Raw genomic sequence first — 9,042 nt, forward strand, 5'->3', positions numbered from 1 at the left:
CAAAGGGGACAATCTCAGGTCGGAAGAGTCAGAACTTAGTGTTTAGCCAGGTTTCATTGAGAGAACTTAAGGCCTGTGAGAATGTCCCACACCATATCAAGGGGGCCACGGTGAATTTTCTCTGTTTTCAGCACCGTCGGACCTCAAAGATACATGTGCCAGTCATTAGTGCCCCTCAGTCCCCACTCGAGGTACAGGGATGTGAAGGTCTTGGTCTTAGCGGTGTGGTCCCACAAGAGCAAAGGGAGAAATCTTAGACCCTGTCAGAGTCCAGGTTTGACCCTGAGTTGGGATCCTGCGTGGGACCACCTGCTGTAGGGCCTCCACCTGTTTGCAGCAGCTCCCACATTTGGGAAACCAGACTTGGTCAGATAAGGTCCGCTTCACTGTCTTCTATTGGGAATGACACTGGTTGGCTCTTACTATGAGGAGTTCTGTACCTGCACCCACGTTGAGGAATCTGAGTAAGGACTAAAGGTTACTAAACAACCGTGAATAAAGAGGACATCAAAGCACGTATCCCAACACTTTGATGTCAGCCCAAGGAATGTCAGGGTAGGGCCTTCAGGGTGCGCATGCCCCTATCTTCATATCAGGACTGCGGGAGGTCACGTCCTTAGTGTGAAGGCAGCCACACCGGTCAGTGAAAGAGGAGTGCTGCCAAGCCTGCCAAGGACCCACAGTGAGGAGCTTGACTGACTCTGAGGATCCAGATGCACTCAGGACAGAAAGGATCCTGCTCAGCTGTCAGCACAGTGTGTCCCCAATTGGGAGGTAGATTGAGGCGTCCGTATTTCATTTGTATAACTAGGTCCCTTTAATCTTTGTGGTGTCAATATCAGAGTGGTAGAGGTGAGCGTACCCAGTTCCTGCCCAGTGTTGACAGGATAATACAGAAGATGAACACAGACGACCGCACAGGGCAGACACAGGGGCCCCCACTGCCAGCGCCTGCTGTCACCGGACTGAACCCAGGGCTGGGTGCGTAGGAGACAGCGTGAGGCTCTCATGGTGCGTGCTATGGTTCACGTAGGGGATTGGCAGGGGACGACTAGCCAGGAGAACAGGAATCTTGTGGGTTCCCAGAGCAGTGCCCACAGGGTTACCTGTAAAGGAGGCCTTCAGTGAAGTCAGGGGCGATCCTCCCTGTCGGAGGTGCTCACCTCAGGTCATTCTCTATCCAGCAGGTGCGAAATCACCTGCCCACCGGGCCACAGTCCTGTCTGCTGTCCGGGACCACAGCCACCATGCCTCGTGGTCAGAAGAGTAAGCTCCGTGCTCGGGAGAAGCGCCGCCAGAACAGAGCTGAGGCCCAAGGTCTTAAGAGTGCTCAGGAAGCCACAGCAGAGGAAGAGGCCACTGCCTCCTCCCCTCCTGTTACTGGGGATGGTGCCTCGAGCTCTTCTGCTGCTGGCAGTCTCCAGGCACCTGCAAGTGTCCCAGCTCCCACCAGTGCCGCTGCGGGTGTTTCGTGCAAAAGATCTGATGTACGTGCCAAGAGCCATGTTCAGAAGAGTAGAAAGTCCCAGGCCGCACCTTCCAGTCAGAGCTCGGGCCAAGATCTTCTAACCAGGAAGGTGGGCATATTGGCGAATTACCTCCTGTGTAAGTACAAATTGAATGAGCCCATTAAGAAGGGAGACATGCTGAAAGTCATCCACAAGAGGTACAGGGAGCACTTCCCTGAGATCCTCAAAAAAGCCTCTGAGCGCATGGATCTGTTCTTTGGTCTGCAATTGAAGGAAGCCAAGCCCAACAGTCACTCCTATTCCCTTGTCTGCAAGCTGGATGACGTCAGTGATGGGAGTGTGAGCTATGCCTGGCAGTTTCCTACAAAAGGGATTCTGATGCCGCTGCTGGGGTTGATCTACTTGAATGGCAACCGCGCCTCTGAGGAGGAGGTCTGGGAACTCCTGAATGTTTTGGGTGTCTATGCTGGAAAGACACACTTCATCTTCGGGGAGCCCAGGAAGCTTATCACCCAAGATTTGGTGCAGGAAAAGTACCTGGAGTACCGTCAGGTGCCTGACAGTGATCCTCCATGCTTCGAGTTCCTGTGGGGCGCAAGAGCCCAAGCTGAAACCACCAAGGTGAAAGTCCTGGACTTTTTGTCCAAGGTCAACGATACCATCCCTACTGCTATTCCACCTCATTATGAAGAGGCTTTGAGAGGTGAGCAGGAGAGAGCCCGGGCCAGCAATGCAACCGCTGCTGGCACTACTGCCAAGGCCAGAGCGCGCGCTCCAAGGCCACGTCCAGCAGCTGCTCTCCCCCCAAGTGAGCTTTGAGGTGGATTCTTCACTTTCCCATTGCAAAGGCTTGTGCTGTGTTCCTAACATCTAAGAATGTGTATGTAATGTTGCCTGTTTTTGTGCATTTTCAACGATATTTCTTTCAAAAGAAAGTTATGTAGATTAGGTATATGAGTATGTGAATAGGACGGATAGCATATCCATTGCCCTGTGTCAAGATCAGGAGTAAGATTTTGTTTTCGGAAAAATAAGCTTTGAAAGCCAGACAAAAAAGTCGAAAATCCCATGATATCACTTATATGTGCGATATAAACCTAAAAACGACAAATGAACAGGACAAACAAACAGAGACTCATGGACATGGACAATGGACTAGTGGTTACAGAGTGTAAGGGGAAGGGGTGTGAGTAGATGATGGGGAAAAAAATTCAAATTATTTCTTCAGTGAAATACAGAAATAATAAAAATTATACGCATTGAAAATCCCATAAATGCTTCCGTGGTCTAGAAGAAAATAACATGGCTTTAAGATAGCAATATCCTTGGAAATATAAATGAATCCACAAAAAAAAGTTTTGGGATCAGAATATAGAATCCTATAGAGAGCGAGAGAGTAAAAGCTGGTCTATTTTTGCATTGCCTTACGACATTTGGTCTCTCTTTTTATACCTTTAAAAGATGTTACCTGCATTTGCTTATGTTCTTCTAGCATGTTTGAGAATATAAAGAATTGTGCTTGTACCTCTTTGTTCATGGCTTTTCTTTTACATAGTCATCATTGGAGCATCAGCTCTTTGGAAGTCTTCATGAGTGCCCTGGGGGTGTTCAGTCAAAGAAGGCCCAGCCCTTGCCTGACGAGTTATACAGGCTAGGAGGAAGTATCCTTTCAAAAGAGGGTGAGGTCTGCTCTACTTCTTAAGGAGCAGGTAAAAAGGAGAGTAAAGAGGGTTTAGTGAGTGCGGCTTATTGAGCTTTCATTGTTAAGGGGCATTTTGGCCCACTGGGAGGTCCCCCCACCCAAGATCACTGCATATTTCAGGACATGCCTTGGAATTAAGAGAAGAAAAAAGGAAGAAAAGGAAAAAGAAAAGAAAAATTCCAGCTGCATGAATGGTAATCTCTGAGGCAAAGATTTTCATAGAAATGTTTACTATTGCCTAATGTCTCAATATAAGACAGGCACAGTGACAGAGGCTTTCTCTATATCACATATATGCTACCAGTCTCAGAAGACAGGGCCAATTAGACTCGCTGGACAGTGGACAGCCTGTCTCATAGACTTAGAGTTTGTAATGTGCCAAATGTCGTGGGGCTAGTAAATGGCAAGGATCAATCTACACAGCTGGTCTTAGTTACGGTAAGCCCACTATTCTACTCTACCACCGTGAGACACGATCTGTGACTCTTATTTCTTTTTTCTAATGATTTTTTAAATTTTTTTCAGTTACACTTTGTTTGCAATATTATATTAGTTTAAGGTATACAACACTGTGACCAGACATTTATATAACTAAGGAACTGATCTTCCCTCTAAATCCAGTACCCATCTGACCATACATAGTTATTAAAATATTACTGACTATATTCCCCATGCTGTTCATTACATCCCCACGACTATTATGTAACTTATCAGTTTGTACCTCTTCATCCCTTCCTCTTTTCACCCATCACCGTGTCCCCCTCCCATCTGGCAACCATCAATAGGTTCTCTGTATCTACGAGTTTGATTCTGTTTTGTTGATTTGTTTTGGTGTGTAGATTTCACGTGTAAGTGAAATCTTGCGGCATTCGTACTTCTCTGACTTCCTCTACTCTAGGACCATCCATGTTGTTGTAGATGACAAATTTCAATCTCGTTTCTGGCTGAGTCATTAATATTCTACTATATCTATGCACCAGCTCTCCTTTCTTTAGGCATTTATTAATGGACACTGAGGTTGCCTCCATGTCTCGAAAACTGTAAATAATGAACATGTGGACTCACATGTCCCTTCGAAGTAGTGTTTTCGGTTTCTTGGGATAACTACTCAGAGATGGGATTATTGGGTCATTCTTAGTCTCTTGTGATAGCCTTTCTTTGAATGTCTCTTTTGTCTGATCTAAGCATTGCTACCCAGCCTTTTTTTTTCTTTTCATTTCCATGTTGGTGACCTATCCTTTCTCATTTCTTTACCTTCAGTCTGTGGGTGTCCTTCAATCCGAAGTGAGTCTCTTGTAGGCAGCATATGCGAGGGCCTTGTTTTCCTATCCATTGAGCCATTCTATGTCTTTTCACTGGAGCATTAAATCTCTTAACACTTAGAGTAAATATCGACGGGTATGTACTTATTGCTATTTTACTATTCACGTATTTATTATTTTTCCTCCACTTTCTGCTTCCTTCTTTCTTCTCTTTGCTTCCCATTCCTTCTCCTTCCTACTCTTTCCACCCCCTTCATGTCCTCCTCCTCCTCCTCCTCCATCTTCTGTTTCTTCTTCATCCTTTTAACATTTCTTGTAATTGTGGCAAGGTGGTGATGAACTCCTTTGTCTCTTCCTTGTCTGGGAAACTCTTGTCTGTCCTTTGATTCTAAATGATACGTTTGCTGGGTAGAGGAGTGTTGGTTGCGGGTCTCTGCTTTCCATCACCTTGAATATGTCCTGCCAGTCCCTTCTGCCTGCAGAGTTTCTGTAGAGAAATCAGCAGAAATCAGTGCATGGGAGCTCCTTTGTACATAACTAACTGCTTTTCTCTTGCTGCTTGTAAGCTCCTCCCTTTGTTTTTAACATTTGGCACTTTAAATATGACATGTCTTGTGATCCTCTCTGGGTTCCTCTAATATGGGGCTCTCTGCACTTTCTGGGATTGGGTGTACTGTTATTGTATGTAAATCAATGCAAGGGACAGATTCCGTGACTCTTTGATCGTCTACATTTGCAATGTCTGATAAACTAAAAGATCAGGTGCTCTCAAAGTCCTCCTGGACGATCTCTCCACTTTTGAATGTAAATCTATCAGAACAGAAGTTACGTGAGCCTCTTCATCGGGCTGATATAGACAAGTAATAGTCAATGTATTTCCCACCCCGGACAACACACCAAGTGACCTGGGCTCTGGCCCTGTGCTACCGTTTCCCCATCTCGGATTACTCCTGGAGAGGGACCCATGGTCTGTACGGGTTGCAGAGTGGTACCTTCTCAAGAGTCTGAAGAGATGTGGAATTTACCAGGAAACCTTTAATCCAAGAGATGGGCACCTAGATGAGGGTTGCTACGAGAGGATTGGGAGACCAACTCCTCAGAATATTGGGGGTGGGAGGGTCACAGGGAGATGGGTCACATTGAACTCACATGCAGTCTCAAACACAGCTTTGATGCTGAGCATCCCATCCCTTCTTCAACAGGCTTTTCAGGGGCGTGAGAGCCTTGGTCTCAGGCCAGAGTTCTCAGATAAGTAGAGGAGGAGACTCAGGCTCTCATAGAAATGACATTGGTGAACCTGAATGAGGAAGGTGGAAGGACCCAGCCAGAAGAGTAGCCCCCCATAAAGTCTTCGTCCCAGTTGTCAGCCCTGTGAGGTTCAGAACAGCCCTGCCTGACCACTTATGTCGAACGGTGACTTTCGGTTGATGTCCACGGAAGGTGAGGATTTTGTGTGAAGGCTCTAGTCTCAGATCAGCAGACAGTGTAGTCCCAGCAATGATGCAGAGACCAAGAGGAGACCCTGCATGGGTACCAGTCCACCACAGCTGACAGGCCATACCTAACCACTCATCTGCCGTTCCCATGGGAGGCCCAGGCAAGAGCTGACAGGTTTGAGTCCGACTTGAATTCTGCCTGCAGGGTTTCAAAAAGGTGAGATTGTGTTTTCCAGGCTGACTTTTCAGCAGAGGGTAGAATCCAGGCCTGAGAGTGTCAAGGGAAAAATAATCTATGAGAGTCGAGGCAATGGGCTACTCCAGAACAGACATGTCCACGAAATGTCCTGCTTTGCAGTTGCCCTTGCCACATCACAGGCAGAGCTCAGGCCACGACTAGCTCTCCTTTCCAGAAAAGGAACGGTCTCTGAGACTTCAAGTCCTTGGACTGATGGGCGAAGCTCGATTCAGCAAAGGAAGGTACCTGGTTCCCGACGGCAGTCAATAGGATGACAAAGTCATGGAGAAGAGGGCCACTTAGGCCCTGTCCCCGTAGTCAGAATTGAGACCATGTCACCTAGTCTTGGTGACTTGATGAGTCATAATCACTTTCTCCCAGAACATCTCATGGATGTGCGACACATCTTCAAAGAGGGCAGCCTGTGTCAGCAGAAGGAGGATTTCCAGCTTGTGCCAGGACCCACGGTAAGGACTCAGAAGGGGGAAAGGACCCTCCACCTCATCAGATGAGGAAACGTCACCTCTTCCTCAACATTTTCAGGAAATTGGGGTCCTTAGCGTGAAGGGGTAGGTCTCAAGTCAGGATAGAATATTGGCAGTTTGTGCCAGGAAACAGGGTGAGGACAGTGAAGAGTGGGAATGCCACCCACATCATCAGTGGCCAAAATAAAACTTCCCCACTGCCGGTTCTAGGGGGCCAAGGGCAGAGATGTCTGCCAGAGGGGCCCATCTTTTCCCACTCAGGAATAAGTGACAGGTCAGTGAGGATATCGGTCTGAGAGCGTCAGTTCAATGTCAACAGAGGTAGGAATGTTGTGCCTGCACAGGATTCAATGTAGCACTTGCGTTCTATCCGTGAGTGGAACCATCCTTCTCAGGGCCTAACATACCTGCCACATCTTTCATTCTTGTGAGACTGTGGGCAGCTATGACCACATATTGTCATCCTGAAATCTTCCTGCTGGGTCACAGGTTGTATGGACCTTACTAGATACTAGATGGGCTTCAAGTCACCAAAGAGGGGAGAGACCCCTGGAAGAGCCAATGTTCTAGTTCATGCCTGAAGACATCTGCTGGTGGAATTTCCTTCTTTCCTGGAGGAGGGACAGAATTTCTATTAAAATAATCTGCTGTTAGAAAGCCAATAAAAGGATGGTGAGGAAACATGGTGGAGTGAGAGACGTCCTCATATCTTTCCCCCTGAAACAACAATAAGACGAACATCTAAAACTCAGCAACAACAACAAAAAACCACCCAAATTGCACACCAGCACATCTAAGCATGGTATCTGCGTATGAGAGCTACCACGGGACAGATCCATGGGTGTCTGGCAGTAGACTCAGAGCAGTAAAGAATCTGCCTCTCACAGCCGCCGGAGTTTTTTGCGGGAGGAGCAGAGGAGTGCAGGTGTGGCAACTTCCCTGATCAGCCTGCCTGGAAGTGTCAGAATTTCTAGCAGCTGGCAGTAGAACCCAGTCATCAGGGCAGAAAGCAGAGAAGCAGTACGGGACTGCAGAGAGACAACAGTTGATTTTCACCTGCCCTGGTTGCAAAACGGAGGCTTAGCCATAGTCTCCAACTCCCAACCCAGAGGGCTCCTCCCCCCATAACCGCCAAGACCAAACATCATGGAGCCCCCAGAGAATCTGAGTAAAAGCTACTGAGATGGTTGCTAACACTGACAGGGACTGAAACAGAGTAGCAGCTGTGAGTAAAATCTGTAAGAAAATAAAAAACATTAGGCTTTATATAAAGCAGGAATCCAAGGGGCTTAGATGCCACCTACTGGAAACCAAAAGAAAAGCGCCTTCTTCGCAGCAGGCTGAAGAGAGACCTTTATATAATAAATCTTCTTTCTGGAAAAACAACAGAATACCCTTCCATTAATGGCAAGGTGGATAAATAGTCCATTAAACACCATCAACAACCAAGGTCACAAGGCATCTCAGAAAGAAAGAGAAAAATCTCTAGAAAATAAGCTTACAGTCATAGAAATATGTGACTTAAATGACAGAAAATTTAGGATGGTACTTCTGAAAAAACTCAATGAGATCCAAAACAACTCAAATCAACAATTTCAGGAATTCAAGAAACAACTAGATGAGCAGAGCAAGGAAACCCTTAAAAGGAACCAAACAGAATTTCTAGAGATGAAGAACACACTGCAAGAGTTGAAAAATGAAATAGCAATCTTGGGATATAGAGTCAACCAAATGGAGGAAAGGATCAGTGATATCAAAGACAGAAATTTAGAAATAAATCAGAAGGAAAAAGAGAGAAATAAAAGAATGGAAATTAATGAAAGAGAAGTACAAGAACTAGCTGATACCATCAGGAGAGGAAACATAAGAATAATGAGCATTACCGAAAGTAAGGATAAGGAGCAGGGAGTAGAAATCATTTTCAGATAAATAGTGGACGAGAATTTCCCAAATCTAAGGAATGAGCTGGTGCTTCGAATTCAAGAAATCGACAGAACACTCAATTATCTCAACCTAAAAATGCCTTTCCCAAGACACATTGTATTACAGTTATCAAAAATCAATGACAAAGACAATTCTCAGGGCAGCCAGGGAAAAGAAGACAGTAACTTATAAAGGAAAACCCATTAGATTATCATCAGACTTCTCAGCTCAAACTTTACAAGCCAGAAAAGAATGGAATCAAATATTTAAACTAATAAGTGAAAGGAACTACTAACCTAGAATAATGTATCCAACTAAACTCTCCTTTAGATATGAAGGAGAAATTAAGACCTTTCCAGATTTACAAAAATTGAGGGAATGCTCCACGATGAGGCCTGCACTACAGGAAATACTGAAAGGTATCAGCTCACTGAAAACAAAATAATAAAACAAAACAAAACAAAACAGAATATATATATAATTAGAAGTAAAGTGACTATTAGACAAATAGAAGCAAAAGAGTGCAA

At 45.6% G+C, this 9,042-nt stretch overlaps 1 pseudogene; it reads left to right on the forward strand.

Moving 5' to 3' along the window:
• Positions 1-1,182: 1,182 nt before the first annotated feature.
• Positions 1,183-2,876, forward strand: LOC118607821 (annotated as a pseudogene).
• The last annotated feature ends 6,166 nt before the right edge of the window (positions 2,877-9,042 follow it).

Source organism: Rousettus aegyptiacus, unplaced genomic scaffold (genome assembly GCF_014176215.1).
Source record: "Rousettus aegyptiacus isolate mRouAeg1 unplaced genomic scaffold, mRouAeg1.p scaffold_m13_p_9, whole genome shotgun sequence".
Lineage (NCBI taxonomy): Eukaryota > Metazoa > Chordata > Mammalia > Chiroptera > Pteropodidae > Rousettus > Rousettus aegyptiacus.